The 14,188-nt window shown below is 32.4% G+C and overlaps 1 long non-coding RNA gene across 2 annotated transcripts; it reads left to right on the top strand.

The window, feature by feature from the left end:
* Positions 1-3,860: 3,860 nt before the first annotated feature.
* Positions 3,861-6,144, top strand: LOC106384876. 2 transcript variants are annotated; one of them, XR_001277037.3, is made up of 4 exons: positions 3,865-4,075; positions 4,937-4,983; positions 5,061-5,124; positions 5,815-6,144. It is a non-coding gene; the product is annotated as an uncharacterized LOC106384876 (long non-coding RNA). The 2 variants fall into 2 exon arrangements; XR_007321079.1 differs by having other exon boundaries at positions 3,861-4,983.
* Positions 6,145-14,188: the final 8,044 nt, after the last annotated feature.

Genomic DNA, 14,188 nt, shown 5'->3' with positions numbered 1-14,188 from the left:
CTCGCATCCCCTCTTTGATATGAATCATGTTTTTCACTTGCAAAGCAGTTTTAATTTAAATGCTTCACATATTTTTGAAAAAAAAAAATGCTTCACATATTTTTGTTAAAAAGTGTTCAACATACTAAGAGCATAATTAATTCCGGTCTCTTATCGGAAGTTCTTAACTCATAATTTGACATTTTTTTTACAATTTTCGGCTAAGAAACAGTTCTTAAATCTCTTATTTAAGAGACACTTTTATTTAAGAGACGGTTCTTAGTTTTTTTTTTAGTTAAAATCTAAGAAAAGCTAAGAACTGTCTCTTAGCCGAAACTAAAAACTCCAGTTAAGTGACTGTGGTTAATTATGGTCTAAGATGGCAAAAAAAGAAGAAAATAACTCATCTTTGTTCTTGTTATGACATAAACAAGATATAGTGCTTAAACAAGCCTATATTCACTGTGAATTCAAGTGAGACAGAAGAATAAACGGTGTTAAATTTAAGTGTCGAAATCTCATATTCTATTCAGATTTCTCATCTCATATTTTATAAAACATATTTTGAATAATACTAGTACTTTACATATGAACAATTTACTGTGAAATCAAAGTATTTACATTCTCTATTTTTTAGGAGGAGTTGTATGACTTCATCTTTTATAGTAAGCTAAACAGAACCATGTATAGTAAAACCTCTATAAATTATATTCGATAAATTAATAATCTCTATAAATTAATAAATTTTACCGGTTTCAATTCGGGCCAGTTCAAAATTTGATACAAATCGATAAAATAATAAGATAACATTTTTTTTAAAAAACTATGTAAATATATAGTCCCATTAAAATTATAAATTAATAATTTATATGTATACATATTTTATATAATTAAAAACTTATTATTATATTGTTTGTTTTATATTCACAATGAAGTCACTTTTATATTTTCTTAACACTTAATATATTTTTGATGACATTTAGTAATTTTATATAAAAGCCACATTTAAATTCAATCATTTTAACTATCCTACTCCTTGGTTAAAATCCCACGGTCATTTAACCATTTTCAGTTTTTGCAGTTGCAAGTGGAGAAACTAATCAAGCTCTAGATAGTTTCTTAACTTGCAAGTCTTCTTGAGTGGGCACGAATACTTATTACTTGTCTTATACCCGTTACTTGACTCGTATTCACTTCATTTTTTCAGGTACTCGTCGTTGTCAAGTCAAGTATCAAGTCGTTGAGTTTTGTTACTTGCAAGTACAAGACAAGTAATAAGTATCACAAAAAAAAATACGACTCGCCTTGATATTACTCATTACTTGTGTTTACGACTGAAAAAATGATAACTAAACTATAAAAACGAAAGCCCTGCATAGATATTTCTTTGTTGTAAGAAATAAACAATACTTTCTTATCGAAATATATGTATTAAGTTCATTCTTTTTTTTTATATTAGGTGCAAATAATTTATTTAAAATAACTCTCGTGTTTTTTACCAAGTCGAGTAAATAAAACAAACTTTCATAACCTTCTCTCATAGAATATTATCTATCAAGTAATTCTTAAAAACTTAGAAATATATCCAATTAATTAATAAATACTTGTATGTAGTAAGTAATCGAAAAATGCAAGTAACATATATTTGGACAAGTACTCTAAATAACAAGTACTTGTTTCCGACATTTCAAGTACAAATCCAAAAATTCATTACTCATTCAAGACAAGCCAAATATCAAATATACATAAAAAAACAAGTACCCGCCTTGCACCCAACACTAAAGTCTCCTCCAAACCGGGACACGAAAAAATAAAATAAAATAAAGTCAGCATTAATCCAGATTTAAGCTAATGAAGAAAAGATGGTGCGACACGCGTGTGTCCTTCACTAAGGGCATCTACAACCACTAACACTATTTTAGTGTCAAAACCACACTATTTTAGTGTAATTTCAACACTAAAGTCAAGGTCTTCTCCAACCATAACACTAAACTTCACACTAAAACTATTTTATAATATTATATGTATTAAGTTTTTTATTTATCATTTATTTAATTGTATATTTTAGTAATAAAATAAGTAAATAGTATTTTAGTGGGATGAATAGTGTTTTAATGTGGTGAATAGTATCACACCAAATTTGGTGTCAAATTTTAGTTTTCCACTAAAATAGTGTGATTTTTGCTGTTCCATTAGAAAAGATTCGGGGGAAAACGGCTTATTCATGCCCGCACTATGAATCCAGGGAAAATACATACCCAAACAATATTAACGTGCCAAAACATTCCTAAACTAAATAGGAATTTGAATTGCATACCTAAACTCATAATAAATAACTAAAACATGCCTCGTAACTGACACGTGTCAGTCCATTTTAAAATATATTGATTTATTTTTTTAAATTATTATCTTTTAGTTTTTATCATTTTATTTGTTTGTAAAGTGCCACAAATAATTAAAATCATCAAATTGGCCTTATTTATAATTTAAAAATTGGAAATAAATTTTAATATATGGTGATATATAAAATAGAAATATTTTTTACCAAATAAAATAGATTTAATAATATAAATATATTATTTTTATTATTATTTCATATTGAAATATTTGATACAAAAAATTTAAATAAATAGAAAACAACATAAAAACAATATCATAATTTAAAGTCTGATTTAATCTCACTAGTTCTTAAAGTTTATAAAATATTTTTTATATTTTCTTAGGTTATTTTAGTTGCAAATCTTATTATGTGCTTGCGTGATATATATAATATAAATAAAATTAAAAATTTGTAATTTTTGTTTGTATTTATCAAAACCAATGTTAATTACACTAGGCATAATGTGTGCGCTTGACCCTAACCTAGCGCCGAATCAATTATTTGGTAATTATACGAGAATTAATCGGGAAATAGTTTTGTAAACTTTTTGTGTATTATTAATATTACATACTAGTTTTGTAGCAAAATAAAAATAATGTAATATGGTCTAGTGGTTTTGTGCGATATTTGTTTTCTTGAGATGCTGCGTTCGAAACTATTTTTGGTTAACTAGCCATTCTTTTTTTTTTATTAAGTAAGGGTAATATTATTAAAGATCTCTACTGTAAAATCAAATTTCTAAAGAGTATTTTTAGTTATATTGATTAAAATTTGAATGACTATATTTGTAAAGAAAATTTTATATAAATATAAATTGAGTGGTATTTCTTGTAAATATTACATATGAGTAAGATTATTTATAATTAATTCTCATGTTTTAATAAGGTAGATAAAATACTTTGATAACTAAATTAATTAATATATTGTATATGATAACTATCTAAATTTCTGATAAATAATTAAATTTATTATTTAAATTTAGTTAAAATCTCGTAAAAAAATAAAATTGTAATTTTCAAATTAAAATTATAAATACGAGAAATTTGATTATTTATCTTATTTAAGGCATATTAACAAAAAAATAGAATTATAGTGACCAAACTACAAATATTTTTTTTTAAATAGTCCAAATCATCATATAACTGGCTATAGGCATGTTTTAGGTATTTATTATGATAAATTTTTATTTAATTTAGAAATGTTTTGGCACGTTAATATTGTTTGGATATGTATTTTCCCTGGTTTTATAATACGGACATGAAAAAACCGTTTTTTCGAAGATTTGGTGTAAAAATCACATTAAAATAGTGTTTTGGTGTTGGGTGGGAGATACCTAATGACGCAATCTATTACAAGGACATTAAACAGATAAGACGGCAAAGAGACGGAACTGATAAAAGAAAGACACATCCAACGGCTCATAGCGCATCTTAAGTCAAATCAACGACCAAAGACAAAAGACTAGGCCTTTTGATAGCGACACGTTTCTCTCTCCGACTAACCATAGCCAAGCGTTTTCCCCATCCGTACTTTTAATATCTTCCTCTCTGTTTTTCATTTTCTCTCCTGCTTCCATTTAATCTAAATTTCTTGAAAACGTTTTCAGATCTTATTCATTTTAGGGTTTTAAAAATATTCGCTGCTCTCTTGATAGAGAGAAAGAGCCAGCACACACATATGCATAATTTTGCATGAAGGAGAGAGTGAATATTTATAGTAAGATTAACCTTTCTTTCTCCATATACCAGTTTCAATTCTGAGCGCATCTCCATCACCTTTGTTTCTAGCTTCAGTTCTTCTAAAAAAAAAATCTAGAGCTGTGAATTAGAGAAACCCTAGTTAGTGTCCGTACTTAGATATTTTACTTTCCTTTTATGGATCCGTAGATCGAGGTCTTGTTAGTTGTTATTATTCCCAAATCTGATCTCAAGTACCTTCGTTCTGTACTTGCGACTTCTCTCTTTTTATGTTTTTCCTTTCTTTTATCATCGGTTTTTGTGCTAGATTTTCCTGGCTATATATACACATATGTTGTTTCTCTTCAATTTATTACATGCTTATATGTTACATGTTGATGGGGGAAAAAGAAGTTGACAGAAGAGAGCGAGCACACAAAGGGGGGATTGTATAAAATTAAGTTTGTTGTATATAGTTGCTTTTGCGTGCTCACTCTCTCTATGTCATAACTTCTCCTTCTTGGATCTTCACTGAATCTTAGTGATTATGTGTTCATATTATGTCTATCCATACCAAGTTATGTATATGCATTATATATGTTGTATCTCATTCTTTATTTTATAATCTTAAACTGTTTGGCATTAGATTTAGCTTCAAAGCTTTATACATTCTTCATATCACAGATTTTGTCTTATAATAAATTTAAACATATGACGTAACGTATATGTGTGAATTAGCATGTATATATAATATTTGTTGGATTTCTCATACAATCTAATGTCTTTTTTCTATTTGGGTTAGGTTTGGTTGACCCATTATGCTTCTTAGACTCGTTGGAATATGATGTTTGTATTCTAAGTATCTATTGTCACTGGAATGTATACTTCTTCTTTTTTGCAGACTCTAACTCACGGTTATACTGAATGGTTCATTCCCAACTATAAAAGGTTTGTCAAAGTTACGTAGATTACACTTTGAATATATGGAATATGATTGGGTTTTACTGATGATTTAGTGGCGACAGTTAACCAAAGCTTGGACTTGATGAGCTCAGAACCAGAGAAGTTGTAGTTTATGTGTGTTGTTAGGTGAATATTTTTGATCTTAAGTTCTTTTATTTTTTTGTGTCAGAGCTGTAGTTTCTGTACTGGTTAGCTGTGTGCAATCAAATAAGTATAATCAGCCACAATTAGTTGAAGCGGTTGAATTTGATACGGCTGAGCGTGAGAGCTTATCTCCGACTATTGTGGTGAGGAAAATGATTATCGTCTTGCAAATGAAGTTTAGTAGGATTTATAGGAACGTTAATACGAATAGGATATTAGTCGAATAAGTGGATATAGTGTGATAGTGGGATGCACAGAACATTGGGTTTTGGAATTTGACTTGAAGGAGGTTTCATTTACATTGTGATACGCAACATAGACTTACAAACACTAGCCAGCCATATATAAACCCTTTCCATTTTTCCATGCATTTTCTTTATCTCGTCAATTAGCTTCTCTGTTGGGATATTTTCTTACAACAAATGCGTCACTGATCTTTTTCTGAGAAAATGCGTCACTGATCTTCCTGCGTCAGCTTATTGCATAATCCTTACGTACGTAGTAGTAACATATACAATGTCAAATTAGTCTTTCTAAAGTAACTTTAAAACCGTTTGGAATATTTGATTCTTGGATCAATAGTATTTATTTGTATATGTTTACTATACCAGCTTCTTTAATTTGTTCATTAGTCAGTATACTAAAACTGCGTATACTGACTAATCATATTAGGTATGCTAAAGAAGAAGAAGCAGGAGAAGGAAGCTCCCAGAGAAGAAGTGGAAGAGGGTGAAACCAAGGAAGAAGTGGAAGAGGGTGAACCCAAGGAAGAAGGGGAAGAGGAAGAGGGTGAAGAGGCTTAGACAAGAGTTTCGCAGTCTGTGTCTATGTGCAAGTACCGTTAGAAGAGTTTTTAATTTATACAGCTGAGTCTTATTTGGTTTAAAGTATAGGACTTTTTAGGGATTTTAGGCTATGTTGATTCGAAAAATGTGCAGCCATAGGGGTTGAGTAAAGCTAATCTGTTGAACTATGATTTGTGAAATGTTTACCATTTATTTACTCGCAGCCCCTCTGATATGAATCATGTTTTTCACTTGCAAAGCAGTTTTAATTTAAATGCTTCGCATATTTTTGTTAAAAAATGCTCAACATACTAAGAGCATTATTAACCCCGGTCTTTTAGCCGGGTTCTTAATTCATGATTTGACATTTTTTTTACATTTTTCGGCTGAGAAACAACTCTTATATCTCTTATTTAAGAGACGATTCTTAACTTTTTTTAATTAAAATCTAAGAAAAGCTAAAAACCGTCTCTTACCCGAAACTAAAAACCCTAGTAATCATGGTCTAAGATGGCAAAAAAAGAAGAAAATAACTAATCTGTGTTCTTGTTATGACATAAACAAGATATAGTGTTAAAACAAGCCTATATTCACTGTGAACTCAAGTGAGACAGAAGAATAAACAGTGTTAAATTTAAGTATCAAAATCTCATATTCTATTCAAATTTCTCATCTCATATTTTATAAAGCATATTTTGAATAATACTAGTACTTTATATATGAACTATTTACTGTGAAATCAAAGTATTTACATTCTTTATTTTGTTAGGAGGAGATGTATGACTTCATCTTTTATAGTAAGCTAAACAGAACCGCGAATAGTAAAACCTCTATACATTATATTCGATAAATTAACAATTTCTATAAATTAATAAATTTCACCGGTTTCAATTCGGACCGGTTTAAAATTTGACACAAATCGATAAAATAATAAGATAACATTTTAAAGAAAAAATCTATGTAAATATATGATCCCATTAAAATTATAAATTAATAATTTTCATGTATACATATTTTATTTAATTAAAAACTTATTATTATATTATTTGTTTTATATTCACAATGAAGTCACTTTTATATTTTCTTAACACTTAATATATTTTTGATGACATTTAGTAATTTTTTATCAAAAGTAGGCCTGAGCATTTTAACCTGGACCCGAATACCCAAACCGGAACCGATCCAAAAATACCCGACCCGGAACCGGACCGAAAATTTACAAGTACCTTTTGGGTCTAAATTTTTTTTTACCCAAAAGAGCCGGAACCGAAAAGGAACCAACCTGAATAGACCCGGACCCGAAAAGAACCGATCCGAATAGACCCGACCCGATAAAAACCGATTTGTACCCGACTTAAAAACATGTATATCTAAAATATGATGTTTTTGTGTTCTATTTTATATATATTATTTTATGATTTAGTTGAAATATTTTTTGTTAACAACATTTGTTATTATTTTTTAACATTTTTAAAGTAATATAAAGCTTTAAAATGTAAAATTTAGAGTTTTAAAATGTTTTATTTTAATTATTAATAGTTTCATTTAAGTTCTTTTGTAAAATTTTAGATATATATGACAAATATTCAACTAAAGTTGATGGAATTGGGTATATCATGTCTTTTTCAGATCCTAAATACCTGAATCCGATCCGGACCCGATATAGACCCGAAAAATTACGGATATTTTATGGGTATTTTAATTATAGACCCGAATTGACTCAGACCTGAGAAGAACTGACGCGAACCCGAACCAGAAATTTCTAAGTACCTATTGAGTCTAAATATTTAGGATCCGAAAAGATCCGGACCCAAAAGAAACCGGTCCGAAGACCCGAAGACCCGAACGCCCATGCCTAATCAAAAGCCACATTTAAATTCAATCATTAACTATCCTACTCCTTGGTTAAAATCCTACGGTCATTTAACCATTTTAACAAAGCAAGTTTTTGAGGCCGTGAGTGGAGAAACTAATCAAGACTCTAGGTGGCTTCTTAACTTGCAAATCTCCTGCTAACCGGGACACGAAAAAATAAAATAAAATAAAGTCAGCATTAATCCAGATTTAAGCTGACGAAGAAAAGATGGTGCGACACGCGTGTGTCCTTCACTAATGACGCAATCTATTACAAGGACATTAAACAGATAAGACGGCAAAGAGACGGAACTGATAAAAGAAAGACACATCCAACGGCTCATAGCGCATCTTAAGTCAAATCAACGACCAAAGACAAAAGACTAGGCCTTTTGATAGCGACACGTTTCTCTCTCCGACTAACCATAGCCAAGCGTTTTCCCCATCCGTACTTTTAATATCTTCCTCTCTGTTTTTCATTTTCTCTCCTGCTTCCATTTAATCTAAATTTCTTGAAAACGTTTTCAGATCTTATTCATTTTAGGGTTTTAAAAATATTCGCTGCTCTCTTGATAGAGAGAAAGAGCCAGCACACACATATGCATAATTTTGCATGAAGGAGAGAGTGAATATTTATAGTAAGATTAACCTTTCTTTCTCCATATACCAGTTTCAATTCTGAGCGCATCTCCATCACCTTTGTTTCTAGCTTCAGTTCTTCTAAAAAAAAAATCTAGAGCTGTGAATTAGAGAAACCCTAGTTAGTGTCCGTACTTAGATATTTTACTTTCCTTTTATGGATCCGTAGATCGAGGTCTTGTTAGTTGTTATTATTCCCAAATCTGATCTCAAGTACCTTCGTTCTGTACTTGCGACTTCTCTCTTTTTATGTTTTTCCTTTCTTTTATCATCGGTTTTTGTGCTAGATTTTCCTGGCTATATATACACATATGTTGTTTCTCTTCAATTTATTACATGCTTATATGTTACATGTTGATGGGGGAAAAAGAAGTTGACAGAAGAGAGCGAGCACACAAAGGGGGGATTGTATAAAATTAAGTTTGTTGTATATAGTTGCTTTTGCGTGCTCACTCTCTCTATGTCACAACTTCTCCTTCTTGGATCTTCACTGAATCTTAGTGATTATGTGTTCATATTATGTCTATCCATACCAAGTTATGTATATGCATTATATATGTTGTATCTCATTCTTTATTTTATAATCTTAAACTGATTGGCATTAGATTTAGCTTCAAAGCTTTGTACATTCTTCATATCACAGATTTTGTCTTATAATAAATTTAAAAATATGACATAACGTATATGTGTGAATTAGCATGTATATATAATATTTGTTGGATTTCTCTAATGTCTTTTTTTTTTCTATTTGGGTTAGGTTTGGTTGACCCATTATGCTTCTTAGACTCGTTGGAATATGATGTTTGTATTCTAAGTATCTATTGTCACTGGTATTGACATGAAGACATGAATAAGATTGACACAAGGTGGTTGAGATATGTGATGAGGTGGCTGAGATATGGAATGAAGGATGAGGTGGCTGAGTTATGGACATGAGACGGCTGACTTATGACATGAGGTGGCTGAGTTATGATGCTAAGTTATGACATGAGGTGGCTGAGTCATTGAGTCGAAAAGAGCTGTTGGAGAGTGTTGACTTTGAGGTATGAACTCAAATCTGGTGGAACCTTTAGAGCATCCTATTATCCAGCTTACCATCTCACTTCTGTACTATGTTTCTATAAATATCACTGTTAAGGAAACATTATCCTTTTCTCTTTCTCTAGCAAGTCCACTCTTATTCTTCATTATCTTTATGGTATCAGAGCATTAAGCTCCTGATTACCTCATTTACTTCCGCAAGCTTACTCTGTTACTTTCTTTCTCTTGTTTCTCTGTTTTTATTTCACAAATTTCTCTACATATTTCTTTTATACAGTGGATAATAAATCTGAGTTCTATAGTGTTCTTGTTTTCTTCAAATTTCTTGGCTTTCTAGAGTTGATATCTCTCAAATCCAATCTTGAAATTTTAAACAATTCTTTGCGCCAGCTTAAGAGATGGTTCATTACAGAGAAGTTCACATTCCAGTCACACTCAAGTGACCAGGAAACTACATTACCTGGTCTAGAATGACCAAGACAGCCCTTGGAGGAAGAGGCCTTTGGGAGCATGACACTTCAAGTTCATCTCCAAAGCAAATCACCCAAGGAGAAGATGGCAAGGAGGTTGTAGTGGTAGATGAAGGCAAATGAGTTCAGGAAGATCTCATAGTATTGTCTATCTTGCAAAGCTCTCTTGATGGTCCTCTTATGGACTTTCACTCACACTGCACAACCCCAAAACAATTGTGGGATACTTTGCACAAGGTGTATGGCAACACTTCAAATCTCACCAGAATATTTGAAGTAAAGAAAACCATCAACAACTTGCAGCAATAAGAAAGATGAGATCAATGCAATGATTAAGAATGATAATTGGTATGAAACGGAACTCCCCAAAAGAAAGAAGGCAGTGACAAGTCGCCTGCTTTACACCATCAAATATTTGGCTAATGGAAAGCCAGAAAGGAAGAAGACAAGGCTAGTTGCAAGAGGATATACTCAGGTCTATGGAAAAGACTATCTAGACACATTTGCACCAGTAGCAAAGCTTCACACCATAAGGATTCTTCTCTCAGCGGCAGTGAACTTAGAATGGGATCTATGGCAGATGAATGTCAAGAATGCTTTTTTTCAAGGAGAGCTGGAGGATGAGGTCTACATGAGACCACCACCTAGTATGGAAGACATGGTCAAGCCAGGAAATGTCCTAAGATTGAAGAAAGCAATCTATGGATTAAAACAGTCTCCAAGAGCTTGGTATCACAAGTTGAGTGCAACTCTCAATGGAAGAGGGTTTGTAAAATCAGAAGTTGACCATACTCTCTTCACTCTCACAAGCAAGCAAGGAATTGTGGTGATCCTGATCTATGTAGATGATATCATCACCTCTACTAAATCTTTTCTCAAGTCTACATTTGATATTAAAGATTTGGGTGAGCTAAAATACTTTCTAGGAATTGAGATGTGTCGCTCTACCAAAGAAAGTACACGCTTGATCTTTTAAATGAGGCAGAAAAGCTTGGAGCAAGAGTAGCTAAGACACCACTTGAAGAAGGCTACAAAATCTTGCGTGAGAGGGAGTTTGAAGATACTCCAGTTGGCGACTTTAAACTCTATTGAAGGATGGCTGGAAAGCTGATCTACCTCTCCATTGGAGAGTGGCTGAGTTATTGAGACGAAAAGAGCTGTTGAAGAGTGTTGACTTTAAGGTGTGAACTCAAATTTGAAATCAAATCTGGTGGAGCCTTTAGAGCATCCTATTATCCAGCTTACCATCTCACTTCTCTATTATGTTTCTATAAATATCATTGTATGTGAAGACAATAAAATTAAGGAAACATTATCCTTTTTTACTCCCTCTCTTAGTTTCGAAATTACTCTCTCTCTCTTGTTCTTGAGCAAGTCCACTCTTATTCTTCATTATCTTTTAACTGGAATGTATACTACTTCGTTTTTGCAGACTCTAACTCACGGTTATACTGAATGGTTCATTCCCAACTATAAAAGGTTTGTCAAAGTTACGTAGATTACACTTTGAATATATGGAACATGATTGGGTTTTACTGATGATTTAGTGGCGACAGTTAACCAAAGCTTGGACTTGATGAGCTCAGAATCAGAGAAGTTGTAGTTTATGTGTTGTTAGGTGAATATTTTTGATCTTAAGGTCTTTTATTTTTTTTTGTGCCAGAGTTGTAGTTTCTGTACTGGTTAGCTGTGTGCAATCAAATAAGTATAATCAGCCACAATTAGTTGAAGCGGTTGAATTTGATACGGCTGAGCGTGAGAGCTTATCTCCGACTATTGTGGTGAGGAAAATGATTATCGTCTTGCAAATGAAGTTTAGTAGGATTTATAGGAACGTTTATACGAATAGGATATTAGTCGAATAAGTGGATATAGTGTGATAGTGGGATGCACAGAACATTGGGTTTTGGAATTTGACTTGAAGGAGGTTTCATTTACATTGTGATACGCAACATAGGCTTACAAACACTAGCCTGCCATATATAAACCCTTTCCATTTTTCCATGCATTTTCTTTATCTCGTCAATTAGCTTCTCTGTTGGGATATTTTCTTACAACAAATGCGTCACTGATCTTTTTCTGAGAAAATGCGTCACTGATCTTCCTGCGTCAGCTTATTGCATAATCCTTACGTACGTAGTAGTAACATATACAATGTCAAATTAGTCTTTCTACTGTAACTTTAAAACCTTTTGGAATATTTGATTCTTGGATCAATAGTATTTATTTGTATATGTTTACTATACCAGCTTCTTTAATTTGTTCATTAGTCAGTATACTAAAACTGTGTTTCTTCAATTTCACTTCAAGTGAAAATCATATTAGGTATGCTAACGAACCAAGACTAGGCGCCTTCAACGCTGCGCAAAGATGGATGTACTTTCATGAAGAAACTCCATGAAAAGGGTTTATATTTTAATTTAATCTGTTTTGCTGATGTAACTAAACTACTACAAAAGAAGAATGGCTCTGATGTGTTTAGAACATATGATATATACCATTATACCAACACATGCATGCAGACCACCTTGATGGTCTTTTCTTGCTTGAGTTGGGTTGTTTCTTTTTTTTTTTTTGTTCAAAGAGTTGGGTTGTTTCTTTGTTTCTATTTCCTATTGTAATAAGTTGCTTGCAACACTAAAAAAATTCAAAAATTGTATGAATTTTACATTTTACCAAAACAAGAAAACACATGCATGCAGATAATCTTGCCGTATAATATGTAGTCACTAGAACCTCTGAAAAATGGAACTGATAATATATAGGCCGAGGTTGGTGAAACTCAATTAAACTTATGCATTTCGTATTTAATTAACGCTAAATTAATCTTGTGCTATGTCATAATTACTTGATTTTTTTGGATAAAGCAGCTCTTTAATTAAATCGTAAAAACGAACGGTTCAGATGTGTTTGAAGTAGCAAGCAGAGGAGCATCATAAACATGAAAAAAGAGTCGTAAGCATGAATTAGTAGATTCATCGTCAAGTCTATTTGGCACTTCCCTTGATGAAGCATCGATTTATATTCATCTACGTTTCTTTTAATTGAAAAAAAAATCAGCTGGAGCTGAAAAAAACGAAGAGACAGAAGCTGGAACTACTGGAGTACTGTCTTTGAGCGACATAATATATAGATCAGAGGCCAACAGTGAAGTTCACATGATATGTCGAGATCCGAAAGAGAAGAATATTGTGATTGTGATGAGGAAATGGAGGTTGATATTCACACCTCCATGTCAGATGATGGAGTACGAGATCAAGAATCGAATGGTATGCGTGGTGATAATGCTGTTAAGCTAGACGGGCTTCCAACCTAAAACCAATCGGTGATAAGCGGAGTGGCCCATCCATCTTATATATTACTAAGGATCTCTTCCAATATCCGATGTGAGACATTTATCACTAATACGCCCCTTCGAAATGATGGCTCTTTGAGCATCAATCTCGGAATGTTCGGACAAGGATCGATTGGCCGAATTTGGGCTGTATGGATTGGACTCTAATACCATGTTAAGCTAGACGGACTTCCAACCTATAACCAATTGGTGATAAGTGGAGTGGCCCATCCATCTTATATATTACTAAAGATCCCTTCCAATATCCGATGTGGAACATTTATCTCTAATAAATGCTTCCTCAGGAACTGCATCGTACGTCATCTCAAAAAGATAGTACCTCTTTTTTTTTTTGGGGGGCAAAGAAAATGATAGAACCTCTTATCATGTTAGTTTTCAGATTATGATTTGTTTAATTGTTATTTCAAAACAACACAATCTTACTTATTGAATGTGTTAATTTGATGTACACTATCTACTTGGTCTGCCCGATTGGTTTCTTGGCGATTAAAGCTTAGAGGGAGCCATTGTTATGAAGGGTAGATATGTTGGTCACTGTAACGTTGGAACTGATATTAAACAAGCTAGTTTTCTCGGGCAGAGAGGTGTTAGTTAGTATGTTCCTGGTTGCAAAATTGCTTGTTGGTATCTGAATACAACTCCATTATCGACTTCCTTTGAACAGAAGCAGAAGGGGAGGCTTATGAAAGTGCTTGTTGGCGATGAAGCAGGTTTTCGGTAAATCTCTTTCTTTTTTTCCTCGAATTTCAGTAGGCTGCTAAAGAGTTCATCTTTTGTTTTATAGGGAAAAAATGTAGAAGCTGATAGTGGAATAACAATGGTTTTCGACCAAAAAAGTTTCAAATGTAGCAAAAGTGTTTCTCTGTAAAGCTTATGAACAGCCTCCTTGCCTTTGTTGATAA

Source organism: Brassica napus, chromosome C3 (assembly GCF_020379485.1).
Source record: "Brassica napus cultivar Da-Ae chromosome C3, Da-Ae, whole genome shotgun sequence".
Taxonomy (NCBI): Eukaryota; Viridiplantae; Streptophyta; class Magnoliopsida; order Brassicales; family Brassicaceae; genus Brassica; species Brassica napus.
The sequence above is the reverse complement of the archived record's forward strand: the minus strand, read 5'-3'. Positions and strand labels throughout refer to the sequence as shown.